This window comes from Dipteris shenzhenensis, chromosome 1 (genome assembly GCF_047967505.1).
Source record: "Dipteris shenzhenensis isolate YYH24624 ecotype China chromosome 1, Dip_SZ_1.0, whole genome shotgun sequence".
Classification (NCBI taxonomy): domain Eukaryota; kingdom Viridiplantae; phylum Streptophyta; class Polypodiopsida; order Gleicheniales; family Dipteridaceae; genus Dipteris; species Dipteris shenzhenensis.
In genome coordinates, this window is record NC_141596.1 from 37924996 (window position 1) to 37943118 (window position 18123).

The 18123-nt window shown below is 40.7% G+C and overlaps 1 pseudogene; it reads left to right on the forward strand.

Moving 5' to 3' along the window:
• Positions 1-10559: 10559 nt before the first annotated feature.
• Positions 10560-11323, forward strand: LOC147905782 (ethylene-responsive transcription factor ERF011 pseudogene; annotated as a pseudogene).
• Positions 11324-18123: the final 6800 nt, after the last annotated feature.

Here is an 18123-nt window from a genome sequence, read left to right on the forward strand (position 1 = left end):
ACAAAATGTGATGCGTATCAATGCTCCATGCAAGGTGTTCATATTGCTAATATGGTGTACTTTTTCATTTCTAGGTATGTGAGCTCAAAGGAAATAGATTCCACCACGCTTGAGAATGCTCAAGTTATGTCAGTGGAGGTGGTTTGTTTAGTGGAGGAGACATTTCCACGTTCTATTCTCACAAATCAACTAGATCTCATAGTGCATTTGGTGGATGAGATTGCTATATGCAGTACTATACATGCACGATGGTTGTTCTTCCTCGAGCGCTTCATGAAGACCTTGAAGGGTTTCATGAGACAAAATGCAAGACCCAAAGGTAGCATGGCCGAGGGTTGGTTGGTACAAGAGTCACTTGTATATATTTTTGAGTTTCTTGTTGGTGCGGATAGCTCTCTCCCACGACTATGGAGAGATGATGAAGACCTAAGGATGACCTCCATTGTGTCTCATGGGAAAGGATGCAACAAAGTAATAGACACGGAGTTGCTTAATAATATCAACCTCTATTGCATGCTTAACAGTGATGTGATGAAAAGATGGGTGACAAGATACGAGGATGCAAAGGCAAGAAGACAAGAAGAAAGGGCCCTCTTTTGTACACACCACAGATCTCGTGTGCCATACCCTCAATATCTAAGAGCACTTCCAAAGGATATTCATGTGGATTGGCTACTTGACGAAATGGAGAAAGCAGAGAAAGACGAGGGGATGCATATCACAATGGAAGAATGGGAGTATGCTAGGAGATGCATAAGCAAGGTTGGTATATAGAATGTTATGCATAAGTTAGGAGCTTTCAATAATTTAGATTGCTTATTTAATTGATTTTGGTCTAGTGCACTATGTTCAATGCTATATGGTCTGAGGGCAAGCATTTTCAAACACAACGGATTGATGATAAGAGAAAAACACAAGATTGCGGCATTATTGCTAGCTTTGAGGGAGCCAATGGAGCCATGGATGATTATTGTGGCATAATCCAAGATATTATTAAGCTTGACTTTTGACGCTTCTTTGTGTATGTTTTGGATGTAAAGTGGCTTAAGGACGTGGTGGAAAGAGGCCCTAATGCAACAATCAAATGCCATGCAAATGGCTTTGTAACTATTGACTCCACAAAGTTTTGGCAAAGTAAGAAGGACACACTAGTACTACCACAACGATGTGAACAGGTACTGTACACACATATAAAAATACTCACTTTTAAATATTTGATACCTTCGATGCAAGGAAAATAACATGATTGTATTTGTGTTTAAATTAGGTTGTCTATCAACCAATGGTGGATAATAATAGATGGTGGCATGTCATACCTATTATGCCATGTTCCAAAGTGATGTATAGTACATTTACTAATATGGAGCATATGGAGGATGATCATGGCCATGGAGCTGATGATGACCATGATACGAGAGAGGAGGATGATCATGAGATAGGAGATACAGATATTGAGGCCATTACCTATGAGAACGAGCCTACCATTGGTGATGCTGATTTCCATGAGCACATGAGTAGCACAAGTAGTAGTGGGTTGAATGTATTTGTAGATCTAAACACTCGTTTGGATTTTGAAGTAGATAGTTTGGCAAGGGTTGACCTCATTGAGGATGAGATTGAACCGTAGCCCATCATTAATATTGGCAAAACTATTTTACATATTGTCTCATTCTCCTCACCTCACTTAATTTTTTAATATGTGGGTTTGCAAAAAAGCATTGATGTTTTTGTTAAAATTATGTGCTTTGGTAATCAATATGGGCAATGTTTGGAAAGCACTGATGTACACCAAAATCTCAATTTCTGTATTCTCTGTTTTGTGTCTAAATATGCATCTAGTTCTTAATGTAGACACACTAATAGACACGCTAATACACGCGTAAATAGATGCGCTGTCTTTGTGCTATTAGATGTAGTGTTAGACGAGCCTGTATTTTCTCAGTGTAGATGCACTAATAGACACGTCAATACACACGCAAATAGACACGTTGTTAGGTGCACTGTTATTCAAGCAACGCCTATAGACACGCCTATTATTTTGCGCATCTATCTAGCACGTCTCTAGGTTGCTTTGTGTTGTTGTCAGTGTTAGGTGCACTTTTAGACGCTCCAAAAAGTTTTGACATTTACAACTCATGCAAGAACAAATTTTTTGGGTTGTTTATTTGTAGGATGTCTTCATCTTCAACAAGTAGCTCCAGTGAGGATGCATCCCTCCATATCCACCATCGCAAAATGTGGTTGGAGCAAAAAATCCAATGTATATGTGATCGATGTTGAGAAAACATGTATCGTGCACGCAGAATTACACTCAATCACGTCTCAAAGTATGGAGAAAGGGATGTGACCGTAAACATGGTAAGTGTTAGAGTTAAGGTTGATTGAGATACCTATGGATGTTCATGTGTATGAGTTATAATCCCATTTTCATTTGATACAGGATGCAGTGCCACACCCGCATATGTTGCCCTATGCTCATCGTGAGGAGGCGAAGCGTCGGTGATATGAGGTGGGATCTTCAGGAGGGACCGTTACGAATGCATGGAGTGATGGTTATAGTAGCCCTCCACCATTACCTCATGAGGCCATGGAGGAGGAGGTATTTGATGATATGGTGCAGGATTTATATGTCCATCAATCCTCAGGTAGGGATGATAGCATGGAGTAGGATTATCTTTTTACTGTAACATTGACTCCACTATTTGAGGGGTGCACATTCTCTGTTCTACGTGCCTCCCTTGAGTTACTAAACTTAGAGATGATCTATGGATGGAGCAATGCAAGTTTGAATGCATTACTCAAGTAAGCTTTAAAGTCTATTTTGCAAACATGGTGAATTATGCTAGTGGGTCAATTACTCGAATGCTTTTTCTCATTCATGATCTTCATGTGCACGCTATTGTGTAAAATGCTTCCAAGGGAGAATAAATTACTGACCTCAAGAGATATGGCAAGGAAACATGTGACCTCTCTTGGAGGATTAGATTACAAGCGCATCCATGCATGCGTCAACGATTGCGTTCTGTTTTGTGGACCACATAAGGATGCAAGAGAGTGTCCTACTTGTGGAGAGGCAAGATATAGAGCAGATCTCGAAACTTTGGATGTGCCTCGGAGGTGCCTCGTAAGGTTCTGTGACATTTTCCCATAATCCCTCACATCCAACATATAATCAAGTGCAAATCCATTGAAGAGCTCATGTCATGGCATTCCTCCCATCGATCAACCGATGGCAAGTGGAGAACTCCTGCAGACACTCCTGCGTGGAAGCATATTGAAGACACATGGCCAATGGCCAAGCTTCAAGGAAGAACCTAGGAGCTTGAGACTTGGATTGGGTATGGACGGTGTGAACCCATTTGGTCTCAAAAGCACCTCTTACAGTATATGGCCAGTGATATTGGTGAATTATAATCTTCCACCCTCTATGGCGATTAAGAAAGAACATGTTATGTTATCCCTTCTAATTCTAGGGAAACATAAAGTAAAAAATCATGATGTTTATTTGGAGCCTTTGATTAATGAGCTAGAGATACTTTGGAGAGGTATCGAGGTGCATGATGTGAGCAGGCCTCCCTCGTCACGAGACTTTAACTGCAAAGCAGTCTTGATGTGGACAATGCATGACTTCCCAAGCTATGGCGAGTGTTCAAGTAAGCATTGCACTTTTAATTATGAGTAGGCAATCGATGTGGCACCCTAAACTCACCTTTAACTCTTAATTATGTCTATTATTCAAGTCTCACTACATTGGGTTACCATGCATGTCCTGTTTATGGTCCTTCGCTAGTTGCCTCATGGGCAAATGCATTGAATAAGGTCATCTATGAGAATCACCATCGATTTCTTCCACCTAATCATCCTAGATATGTTGCCCCTTGGAATGAAGTCCCCCCACAGTCACTCACTACAAGATATTGGATGGCGCCACGACTCCTCCACCACTTGGCATGAGTCGATAAGGTTTTGTAACTATTATGTCCTATATTGAATGGAAATAAAGATTGCCCGCTAACACCAGCTTTTGTTTAGATACTCCATCTTTTATCGTTTACCATATTGGTCCCACCTCAAGATGAATCACCTACTTGATCCCATGCATACCTTCAAGAATGTGGCATCTACCATTTGGGAACATTTGAATGGGACATGAGATTCCGCAGGCATAAGGTAGGATCTACGTGTTAGATATCAATGCTCCACTCTCGTGTAACTACACGAGAACTAGCTAACTCTACTTATAAGCTCCCCATATGAGGAGAAGGCATTTGACTAGCTCGATTATCCGGTAGGTCCTGGTTTGGACACCAGATGGGGGCCATGTGTGGCTTGATGGCTTGGCGGCTTCAGATAGAGTTGGCACACTGCCAACTAGGCTACATGAAAGTGCGAGAAGGCATCCCATGAGTGACCGCATTGAGGGTAGATGGAGCATTTCTCGGGGTAGCCCACTCTCAAGTTATGGGGCCCGTTTGGAGCCCCAGATGATCCCGGATGGCTCTATTTTGCACCATAGTTCTATCGTGTGGTCGGTGGCCTATTTCGAGACCGACCCCCAGTCGGCCGTTTTGGGTGGACTAGGTCGGTCACCCAATTGGATCTAACTGACTACTAGTGGTGGCTATATAAGAGCAAGCCCGTGAAGCCCACTCGAGGGGGTCACTATGTATAAACCCTCTATATCACATGCATCTAAGGCCTATTTTTAAAATCCCTTATCTGTAATTTTTTCATTAATATAATGTACCCCTTTTCTATACAAATCTGTAATTTCTTTCAAAACTATTTTAAATAGTCCCTTATGTATATTTATTTTTGTAAATTTTAGAAATAAAAAATATCCTTATGTTGAACTCATGTGATAGGGTTACATATGATGAATGACCCCCCCGAGGAAGCCCATTTCATCACTGGCTACAGCAACCCTGATTCCTTAGCATCCAGCCTCCATCCTCTATTGTTTCCAACATGCCATCAAAGCTTCTTTCACAGGAGTGCACGGTTGGGAGGCAGCGCCATCTATTGTATCAGTTCTACAGTAATCAAAATTTTGATTCTCCATACTATCTACTTTTCTTTCTTGCATACGAGATCCTGTTATCTGTTGACCACAGACATTGTATTGTTTTCTTACACTGTGCACCACAGGGAGGATGCGTGAAGCTTGGCCACAAGAGAGGCCAAATGGGCGTGTCTTTTTACCTCGTGCACCGTGGAGGTTATCAAAATTAGAGATGGTGGCGGTGTAGCAAGCTATCACTACAATTCTTACTCCCACCGGATGCAGGAGGTGTTTGAAGGGGGTCTTCACAAAGAGCAAGAAAAGAGGTGTAGAGCAATTATATGGCTTCAAATCTCATGATTGGCACAAGATGCTCCAAGTAAGTATTTTATGTGCATAATATCTTTTTCCTTCCAAATTTGTGAGTGAATTAGAAGCAACTAATCAACCATTCCTCGTGTGTTTAGTTCATACTACCTACTAGCATTTCTCGTAGTGCATCGAAGGACATGAAGGATTGTATTTACAAGATGGGTGAGCTTGTGCGGTACTTTACAGGATAGAAAATGTGAAGCGTATCAATGCTCCATGGAAGGTGTTCATATTGCTAATATGGCATACTTTTTCCAGCTTTCTAGGCATGTGAGCTCAAAGGAAATAGATTCCACCACGCTTGAGAATGCTCAAGTTATGTCAGTGGAGGTGGTTTGTTTAGTGGAGGAGACATTTCCACGTCCTATTCTCACAAACAACATCTCATAGTGCATTTGGTGGATGAGATTGCTACATGCAGTACTATACATGCACGATGGTTGTTCTTGCTCGAGCGCTTCATGAAGATCTTGAAGGGTTTCATGAGACAAAATGCAAGACCTGAAGGTAGCATGGTCGAGGGTTGGTTGGTACAAGAGTCGCTTGTATATATTTCTAAGTTTCTTGTTGATGTGGATAGCTCTCTCCCCCGACTATGGAGAGGTGATGAAGACCTAAGGATGACCTCTATTGTGCCTCAAGGGAAAGGATGCAGCAAAGTAATAGACACAGAGTTGCTTAATAATATCAACCTTTACTGCATGTTGAATAGTGATGTGATGAAAAGATGGGTGACAAGATATGAGGATGCAAAGGCAAGAAGACAAAGAGAAAGGGCCCTCTTTCGTACACACCACGGATCTCGTGTGCCATACTCTCAGCATCTCAGAGCACTTCCAAAGGATATTGATGTGGATTGGCTACTTGACGAAATGGAGAGAGCAGAGAGAGATGAGGGGATCCATATTGCAATGGAAGAATGGAAATATTCTAGGGGATGCATGAACAAGGTCGGTATATAGAATGTTATGCATAAGTTAGGAGCTTTCAACAATTTAGATTTCTTATTTAATTGATTTTGTCTTGGTGTAGTGTACTATGCTCAATGGTATATGGTGTGAGGGCAAGCATTTTTGAACACAACAGATTGATGATAAGAGAAAAACACAAGATTGCGGCGTCATTGCTAGCTTTGAGGGAGCCAATGGAGACATGGATGATTATTGTGGTATAATCCTAAATATTATTAAGCTTGACTTTCGACGCTTCTTTGTGTATGTTTTGGATGTGAAGTGGTTGAAGGATGTTGTGGAAAGATGCCCTAATGCAACAATCAAACGCCATGCAAGTGGCTTTGTAACTATTGACTCCACAAAGTTTTGGCAAAGTAAGAAGGACACACTAGTACTACAGCAACAATGTGAATAGGTATTGTATACACATATAAAAATATTCACTTTTAAATATTTGATACCCTTGATGCAAGGAAAATAAAATGATTGTATTTGTGTTTGAATTATGTTGTCTATCAACCAGTGGAGGATAATAATAGGTGGTGGCATGTCATACCTATTACACCACGTTCCAAAGTGATGTATAGTACATTTACTAATATGGAGTGTATGGAGGATGATCATGGCCATGGAGGTGATGATGACTGTGATATGAGAGAGGAGGATAATCATGAGATAGGAGATATAGATATTGAGGCCATTACCCGTGAGCACGAGCCTACCATTGGTGATGCTGATTTCGATGAGCACATGAGTAGCACAAGTAGTAGTGGGCTGAATATATTTGTAGATCTCAACACTGGTTTGGATTTTGAAGTAGATAGTTTGGCAAGGGTTGATCTCATTGAGGATGAGATTGAGAACCGTAGCCCATCATTGATATTGGCAAAACTATTTTACATATTATCTCATTCTCCTCACCTCACTTAATTTTTGTATATGTGGGTTTGCCAAAAAGCATTGATATTTTTGTTAAAATTATGTCCTTTGGTAATCATGGGCAATGTTTGGAAAGCAGTGATGTACATTTATCAGCCTGCACCAAAATCTCACTTTCCGTATTCTCTGTTTTGCGTCTAAATCTGCATCTAATTCACAGTGCAGATGCACTAATAGACACGCTATTAGACACACCCATATTTTCACTATTCTAGCAGCACCTATAGACACGCCCGCTATTTTGCACATCTATCAGGCACATCTATAATTGCTTTGTCTTGTTGTGGGAGAAGATGAACCTAAACGACACGGACGTCTTCTTCAAAGACATTATCACAAAGTACTGAAAAAGACCATCTACGATGAATTAAATTTGCTTATCAGACTTTAGCAGCAACTACACGATAAGTAATTCAAAAATAGTAAAAAAAGAAAATCAAGAATTATACGCTTTAACAACTACAATCAAAACAAAGATCTAGAGAACCATTACAGGGAACTTTCTTTACTATATCTACCTTTCACACTTAGTGAACACCAGTTGGATGAAGTAAATACTAATTGGCATGACTTATACATTCAAAACAAGGACACAATAGAAATAAACAAATCAAACTTTAATCAAAAGATACTTCCACTAAATGAGAGCAACAATGCAATTGCAAAATTAGAAACATCATCATTTGGCACAACACACCAACCAATGACGCAAGAATATGATCTGGCATTGGATATGAACTTTCAACCAAAAAATGATAAAACTACTATGGCAATACACAAAACATACAAAATAATGGAAAATAAAGAGTACCACGAATGATATCAAAAATTGAATTGCAGCAGCAACGTTTAATTGTCGATGACATTGCCCTAAAGAAAAGAACCAAACCAAGAGAGCAAATAAAGCTATTTCTTTCGGGGAATTCTAGGATAGGAAAAACATAATATGTGCTGTTGCTACTAGTTCAAATGCTGCTTTGACACTACACACACAAGCAAAGAACAACATTAACAACCCAAGGGCACTTCTACTAGCGTACACAGGAAAGGCCGCATACAACAGTGGCAAATCTACAATACACTATGCTCTTCATCTACCCCTCCTAACGGCAAAGTATATGGGTTTATCTCCAAACAAGCTTCAAATGTTAGCAATGCTATATGCAGAGTTAGAATTACTAGTCATCGATGAAATATCATTGGTTGGGCAAAACACACTTACAGCAATTGATATGCGCATGCGTGAAATTAAACATAACCGCTCAAAAGCATTTGGAGGTGTAGACATTATATTTTTTGGAGACCTGTGTCAAGCAAGCCCAACAAAAGACAATTGAATTTTCACTCAAAAAACAGGGGAATTGACACCAGCAAATACAATTTGGAGAGAGCACATAAAGTACTATGAGCTCCGTCAGCCAATGAGACAATAACATAAAGAGTACATCCAAATCTTAAATAGAATACGAGTAGGGAAACAAACCAAAAAAGACATCACTACTATAAACAACCAATACCATCAACAACCAATACTCAAACAACGTACTCCACACTTATTTTACACATCCTAGATGGAAAAGCTCATTTGCTAAATGCAATAGACAAAAAACATAGCCCGTGTAGCAAATCTATAAAAATACCAAATGATCTAAAGAGCACAGTGGGACTTCACCACCAAATACAGCTTAAGGAAGGTATGATCGTTGAAATTTGCTCAAGAAACTTAGATATACTAGACGGAATAGTAAATGGAGCAGATGGAATTTTCATGAGATATAGTAACCGAAATAACAAGCCTTTCATTTGAGTTCTCTTCAGAGATGAGAAACAGGAAGAAGAACACGCTATAACAACAAGGATGCCTATCATGATCTAAACACGCCAATAATATGGACACCAATCACACAAATATAAAGAGAGTTTCAAGTAGGGAAAAACCAATTAAATGTCATTACAAGAACACAATTCCCAATCCAACCAGCATCAGCAAGAACAATCCATCGATCACAAGGCTTATCATTAGATTCCCTTGCATTTGATCCAACAAATATAAGAACACATGGTTTAGTATACACTGCATTGTCAAGAGTACGAGACACAGCGCACTTATACTGACTAAACAAAATTGAACCAAAGCACATCAAAGTCGACAATCATGTATCATAAGAAATTGAAAGACTACAGAACCATTCAGCATGGCAATTTCAACAAATAGATTGGCAAACATTTGAACATAACAAAATCAATATCCAATCACTAAACACCAGTGCGTCGTTCACAACCCATAAAGAAAATATATTAGTAACAACAAAAAGCCTCATGGAAGCAGACATAATATGCTTTCAAGAAACACATGCAACAAAAAACAACATACTAGAATTACAAGGATTTCAACATATTCAAAGAGAACAAGGACATGGACTCGCAACATATTATAAAAAATATATGAAATTAAAAGAAACACATTATAGAATAAAAGAAGGAGCTGAGTGCTTATTGACAATTTTCGAAACACAAAAAAACAAAGAAATTGGAATATTTAACGTCTGCAAAAGCCCACGAACTCAAGTAGAAAAAATTATTCAATGCTTGCAAGATTTATATAAGATACCAAAACAAGAAACAATAAATTACATCCTCGAAGACTTCAACATCAACTACTACAACCAAACAACTCATCTAAAAAAGCTACAACAATTCATGCATCAAATGCATATGACCCAATTAATAACTTCACGATCAACTATATATGGATCCACTATAGACCATATTTGGACAAATAACAACATACAAATTATTACCTATGGAACAAACTTTGCCTATTGGTCACATCACTCAATTCTTTACACAACAATTTAAAGTAACAAAGCATAAGGGCAGGCCTAAAAAAAGCTAAGATTTTAGGACTGTCTAAATTAGTAGTCAAGAATAATTGTTCTCGACGTTTCCTGAAGATGACACGTTTCTTCTACACTGGCCAAGCTAGAGTTAAATGATTTCACTTTGTTTTGAAGTACTTTCTCTACATGCCTTGATGCCCAAGGCGACCCCCCCGCACCTCGAAACTGCACTGATTTGGAATCCAGGCTCCTTTTCCTTCTTTCTTCCTTGAAAATGCAAAAGAGGAATCACTTGATTTGCAAGCTGATCTACCTTTGTTGACTTCGTGCAGAATAAAACACTCCTTGCTGACTACGGTGCCTCACATGTAAATGCTTTTTCGTGGCTCTCACTTTATCATGATTCCATTTAAGCTGGCAATGCGATTGCTCCATGACGCTGTGCGCATAATCTCCCAACTTGACTTCTTTGTCGAAACCACCTACCCGGACGTGTTGCCAAATAGCTGCTGTTACATGGAGGGAATCGGCAGGACAGCTCAACAGCAACCCCGCATGAAAGTGTCTGGCAAACCACGTTCGTCAAGCTGTGGTTATCGAGGCGTGCGTAGGCGTCCTTGGGGCAAGTGGGTGTCTGAAATCAGAGAGCCGAAGAAGAGGTCTCGCATATGGTTGGGTTCCTATTCCACACCGCAGGCTGCTGCTCGTGCATTTGATACTGCTGCAATTTGCTTGCGAGGCCCATATGCTCAGCTAAACTTCCCTGATTCGCCCCCACAAATCTCAGCTGATAGTGCTAATTCGTCGAAGTCCATACAGCAAGCAGCGTCTTTGGAAGGTGCTGCATTTGATAAGATGTATGGTACACACTCTGATTCGATGCAGGTCGTCGAAAGGGTTATCGACCCTGCGATCAAGGCCCTGCAAACTGTGTCCGATCGAACTTCGGAGACTCTGGCCGGCCAGACTGATTCTCAAGCTAAGGTGGATGAAAACTATATAGGAGATTTGGAGGCGTTCTTGTTGAGCAATTGAGGAGCGAGATGTATAGAACGAACAAGTGTGGATGTTCACATTGTGAAAGATATGATTTGGAACGGCTTGGTGCGTACTATAGATGCCATTATGACGATAGACGTCGTATCAATCCCCTTGCAGTATGTTCACAATGGAATTAGGGCATCTCACACCCCATTGTAAAATTGCATGAAGATGATAGTACGGCAATAAAATCATGATGTAAAAGTTTTATGCAAGATGGTACTACGGCAATGTAAACGTAAATGTTTACTCCCTCTACTAAAATCTTCGTTAGTATGGCAATGTAATCGTGATTTTACATGATACTATGGCAATGTAAACGTAAATGTTATGTACAAACATTACTTACTCCCTCTCCTTAAATCTCCGCACCACTTCGAGTGTGTTTTTAAGAGGACCCACCCATGAAAAACGAGTGCCCAAGTGGGCTATCCTACGATCCTCACCCTTGAGAAACTATAGCCTAAAGTGGGCGACCTTACTATAAACTTGGTGGATAAAACTAGCCATATATTTGGATGTTAGCTCGGTGAATGGCGCTATGGTGTTTTATGTTTCATGTAAGCAGGCGGTTATAGATAGTTGGATGTTAGCTCACTAAGTAATAAAAGAGTAGACCACTTTCAATAAATAAAAAAACTAGCCATATATAACTTCATAAAATCATGATTTTCATGCACGTAACTTTACCAAATGATGCAGAAAACATGACAAATATCTAAATCACGTCTTGGCATTTGATTTGATATGCTACATGATACCATTTGAATTTGTCAATTAAAAGATATAGGTTGGCCATTTTTTACAATCAACATAGACTTTTAAAAAATGGCCATGGCCGGTCAGCAAATGAGCACCTAATTTTTTACTTTTCTCCTTTAAAAAACACTCTAGCCCTCATTTGTTCAGCACTCATTGTTCTAATCGGAGACACATTTCATTTCATAATGCTTGGTAAATGTATGTTATGAATTTTGGGGGTGCACTACTTATAAGTTCCCTATGTATCACGTGCATTCAAGGGGTATTTTAAAAACCCCTCAACTAAAATTTTCCCCCCAATAAAAACACCCCTCTTTACTTATGAACTAAGTGATTTTCTTCTGAAGTTGAATTTAAAAACACCTCCTGTTACTGCTCTAAACCTATTAAAATTTTTGAAAAAGCTAAAATAAAATACCCCTCCTTTTGAATGCACGTGGTACACTAAAATTTTATGAGGTGAATCCCTTGAGGCTATGAAAGCCCAAATTATTTGGGTTTATCTTAGTTTCACGTCAGATGTAACGAATCTCAATTGTTGATTGGCCATTTGTTTCTTGGTGTACCTTATCTTTTAGTGTCCATCCTCAATCAGGCTATGGTAAGATGCACCAATTTCTGTTGAGATATCGAGCTCCACTCGGGGGAAGATTTGGAAGCGTGGCTCAAAGAACTTGAAGATTTCTTTGCCCTACGAGAGTTTGATGAAGCAGGAAAGGCTAATATCATGGCACTACAGTTACGTGGAGTTGCAAAACTATGGTGGAAGTCGCATGTGCAAATCCGACAACGTCAAGATTAACCAATCACATGGGCTGAATTCAGAACTGCAGCTAAAAAGAGGTATTGTTCTCCACATTATTATATGGAAAAGAAGATGGAGTTCTATAATTTTAAGCAAGTACAAGAGGGAAAACATAATCTCTCTATGGATGAGTATAAAGAGAAGTTCCAGCGATTACATAAGTATGCACCTGAGGTCTTAGGTGAAGCTCTTACTCACGAATTTGTAGAAGGGCTTAAGGAAGATCTTTTATATATGATGAAAGGAACAGGATCAAGTGATTTCTCGGATGCTGTGGCTAAGGCCAAAAACTTTGAAGATATGCCAGGGTGACTGTTGTGTACTTATGTCACCGACTTGTTAGCTGGAGATGCGGTTGGTACACCGCCCACAAATAATAGCTGGATGACAGCTATCCTTATCTACTATAGTTTGTGGCTCAGTTAGTATGCCACCTTAGTTAGTTAAGTTTGGTTTGAGACCCACATATAGGGTTCTTCTATTTCTTTGTACTTGAGTTCTTTTGGCTTACACAACTAAGAAGAGGAAAACTGTTTTCAGCCTCCACCTTTGTGTGTATTCCCCCATTTGTGATTGTGAGAAAGCCGCAAGTGAGACTCCTTCCCTCTCTCCCACAATCTTCACATGGTATCAGAGCCTTGTTCGTGGTAAAGAGCTCAAGAAAGCAAGCCAAGTTCGTGGTGTCCTGGTAAGAGGACCAGTGTTGCTTTCCTATTTCAAGTTTGGGAGCAAATCTCTGTAGGTAGCACAGCCAGAAGTGCAGGAGTGCACTGTTTCAGATTGAGACGCCCTTCGCGGTGTGGCGAGAGCGCAGTATATGCTGCGGGAAAAGGCAAAGCCCTTAGTTACTTTATTTTTCTGATTTGAGGCCGTTTCGGGGCCCGTTTTGAAGGCGGAAGTTCTTCGCAGGCACTCAGAAAAAGGCCCTGTTTTTTGCTGTGCGACCACTGCGCGACTAGTCGGTGGAAAGGTGCCGCAGAAATTGCATCGTATGCCTATGTGCAGAGATATTGGGAGTTGCAGATTCATGCCTATTGCCTGTTGATGCAAAATCGTCACTAGGAAGTGACTGTGTGGTGAAATACCACTCTCGTCGGTTTTGCAGATCTGCCCGTGTGAGGCAAAAGCTGTTTTTTTGCAGTGACAGAATATTTTGCAGTGTTCTGTAATGGCATCTGATTCTCTTTCACAGATTGTCACTGAAAAGCTTGACAAGAACAACTTCCAGGCATGGAAGTTTAGAATGACGAATTTCTTGATGGGAAAAGGCTATTGGGAATTCATTACAGGAAATGAAGAAGAACCTGTTCTTCCTAATGTTCCCAGTCAACAGGAAATGCAGGCATTCAAAGGATGGCATGAGAGAGCCAGGAAAGTTATGTACTGGCTGTCTATCAGTATTTCGGACTCCATGATTGTGCATATTCAGGATGCAAGTACGCCAAAGGAGGCATGGGATACTTTGGCAAAAATGTATAGCACAAATACGCAAGCCAGGAAAATGCAACTCAAACAGGAGTTGCACAATGTGCAGAGAGAAAATTTGAGCATAAATGACTACCACATGAAAGTGAAGAAAATTGCAGATGCACTTGCTTCCATTGGGTCGCCAGTGGATGATGATGATTTGGTTTCTGTGACCTTGAATGGTCTAGGAAAGGATTATGCACAATTCCGGACATCCATTGCCGTCCGTGAAAACTTTCCTGATTTTGAGGAGTTGATTGCTCTTCTAATTTCTGAAGAGCAGAGAAATGGGGGTGCATCTTCTTCAGGAGGAACTTCAAAAGAAACTGTCTTCTACTCAAATGCTGGCAGAGGTAGAGGCAGAGGTAGAGGAGGCCGATCTTCAGGCCATGGTAGAAATCAGAATATGCAGCAAACGCAAGAAAACCAGTCCTATGCAGGAGGACGTGGTAACTCTAGAGGCAGGGGGAGCCAAAGAGGCCGTGGTGGATGGCAGAGAAGCCAAAATGCAAACAGCAATGTTGAATGCTACTATTGTGGCAAAATGGGTCATATGGCTAAGGACTGCTATAAAAAGCAGAATGACATTATGAGTGGAAAATTGCAGCAAGGCAATTATGCATCTTCTAGCAGGCAGGGTGATGACAGAAATGAGCATCTATTTATGGTGCAGCATATGACCAATTCTGTGACAAGTGCAGAAGAACAAAATGATGTGTGGTATGTTGACTCAGGTGCGTCAAACCACATGACAGGTCATGCAGAATGGATGCAAGATGCAAGGAAGATGGAAAAGCCAGGATTTGTGGAGACTGGTGATGATACTGCACATCCTATTGTGCAGATTGGCAAAATTCCTTTGTCTATGCAGGATGGGAAAAAGAAATACTTGTCTGATGTATTTCATGTCCCGAACATCACCAAGAACCTGGTTTCTGTTGGTCAGATGGTTGAGCAGGGCTTGCAGGTCAGATTTAATCCTCATGGATGCTTTGTTGAGGATATGAAAAATAATGGTCGCTTGATAGCAAAAGGAAAGAAGAAGGGCAGGATGTTTACGTTGGATGCAGACATGCCTAAATTGAGTGCAGCAATGTTTGCACATGGGACCGGTGTAGTTGCAGATATTGATATCTGGCACAAACGCATTGGTCATGTTAATATACAGCGACTAAAATCAACGCAAGCCCAAAATATTGTTGCAGGATTGCCTAAATTCAAGGATGCAGAAATGCACAAGGTTTGTGAAGCCTGTCAATTTGGGAAACAGGCAAGGAAACCTTTTCCTAGGCATGTTCAAGAGAGTAAAAAGCCATTGGAATTAATCCACTCTGATGTGTGGACTACAAAAGCTGCATCTATTGGAGGCTGTCACTATTTTGTCACATTTATTGATGACTTCAGCAGAAAACTGTGGGTGTATTTTATGAAAAAGAAAAGTGAAGTGTTTGGGCACTTCAAAGCTTTCAAAGCTATGGTTGAAAAAGAAACAGGCCTGCAAATAAAATGCCTAAGGTCAGATGGAGGGGGAGAGTACCTCTCAAATGAGTTTGCAAGGTTCTTGCAGGAGCATGGTATAAAGCAGCAATATTCATGCAGTCATACCCCACAGCAAAATGGAATTGCAGAAAGAAAAAACAGGCATATTGGAGAGGTATCTCGAGCTATGCTAAATGAAAAATATCTACCAGATTATTATTGGGCTGAAGCAGTTGCTACAGCAGTCTATATAATGAACAGGACTCCCACTGCAGCAATACATGGCATGACGCCAGAGGAGATGTATACTGGTAGGAAACCAGATATTTCTCATTTGAAGATTTTTGGTTGCATTGCCTATGTCCATGTGCCAGATGAGTTGAGGTCCAAGTTGGATCCAAAAGCTGAGAAGTGCATCTTTATTGGTTATTCTCTACAGCAGAAAGGGTATAGATGCTATAACCCTTCTACACGTAAGTTCACAGTGAGCAGAGATGTTGTTTTTGATGAGATGAGCAACTGGTATAAACCAGTAAATGTGATGATTGATGTAGATGCACAAAATGGTAATGCTGCACAGAATGCACAGCAGCAATCACAAAATATCAGTGGACCTGGAGTGTCCTCTACCAGTGGTTCACATACTTCGCCATGGACAAGCAGATTGAGATTAGGAGAATCCCCTCAAAGCAATGCAGATAGTGGTACGCAGGTATCACGAAAAGGAAAAGAAAAGGTAGATCAGCCCATGTTTGATGTGAATGCAGGTCACTCTTATGTGGATGGTGAATCCAGTGGCTCAGAACAGAGCATTGATGATGAGTTGGGTATTCCTTCTGTTGTTACACCTGGAGTAAGGAAGACCAAGGATGTTTTGAGAGCACCTGGAAGTGAGCCTATTGTGCGCAGGTCTACCAGGGTTAGGTATCCTGTGGATAGGATGAAATATGATGGATTTACAGCCATTCACTATGCCTATATGGTCAAAAAGATACAGGAACCAGAACCCACTTCTTTTGAGCAAGCCATGGGAAATGAAAAATGGGAGAAAGCCATGGATGAAGAAATGGATGCCTTGGATGCTAATGCTACATGGGAATTGGTGCCTTTGCCTAAAGGCAAGAATGCAATTGGTTGTAAGTGGGTTTATAAGATCAAGCACAATGCAGATGGTTCTGTGAATAGATACAAGGCAAGATTAGTTGTCAAGGGGTATGCACAGACATATGGCATTGATTATGAAGAAACTTTCAGCCCGGTTGCAAGGATGGCAACCGTAAGAGCAGCCATTGCTATGGCTGCATCAAAGGGATGGTCTTTACATCAGATGGATGTAAAGAATGCCTTCTTGCATGGTGATTTGCAAGAAGAGGTCTTTATGGAGCAGCCAGCAGGTTATGTTCATGCTACTCATCCTGAGTTTGTTTGCAGGTTGAAGAAAGCCTTGTATGGCTTGAAGCAAGCACCTAGAGCATGGTCTAACAAGATAGGACAGTATCTTGTCACTATTGGCTTTCAGATTTCCAAGGCAGATTTCTTACTCTATGTGAGAAAAACAGAGAAAGGGATTATGCTGCTAGTCATTTATGTTGATGATTTGATCATCACAGGTGATAGTGATGAAGATATCCTTCATGTGAAAATGCTATTGAGGCAGAAGTTTGAGATGAAGGATTTGGGAGAGCTGCGTTATTTCTTGGGCATTGAGGTGATTAGATCACCAAGTGGGATACAGCTCTTGCAGAGGCAGTATGGATTGGACATGCTGTCCAAATATGGGATGACAGGCTGTAAGCCTATTTTAGTTCCTTTGGAGCAGAATGTGAAGCTGAGCACAGATGCAGGTGAGCTTCTGGAAGACCCTACTATGTACAGACGCATAGTAGGAAGTTTGATTTACATGACTATTACCAGGCTAGATTTGAGCTATGCTGTTGGGTTGGTAAGTCAGTTTATGCAGGCTCCAAGGAAACCGCATTTGGATGCGGCTAGACGCATACTCAGGTATGTGAAGTCCACATTGCAGTATGGACTATTTTATGAGGCTGGGGTTCAGATCCAGTTGCATGGATACACTGATGCTGATTGGGCTGGTAGCATTTCTGATAGACGATCTACCAGTGGATATGTATTCTCTTTTGGGAGTGCTGCAGTCACTTGGAGCAGCAAGAAACAGCCTACAGTTGCCTTGTCGAGCATAGAGGCTGAGTACAGGGGTGCAGCAATGGTTGCATGTGAGGTAGCTTGGTTGCATAAGCTACTCTATGATATGCATCAGTCTACAGATGGGCCGGTTGTCATTTATTGTGACAACATGAGCAGTATACACTTGGCAAAGAACCCAGTCTTTCATGCCAGAACAAAGCACATTGAGGTGCATTATCACTATGTGCGGGAGAAGGTTTTACTAGGTCTTATTGATCTAGTTTATGTCAGCACAGAGGATCAGGTAGCTGACATATT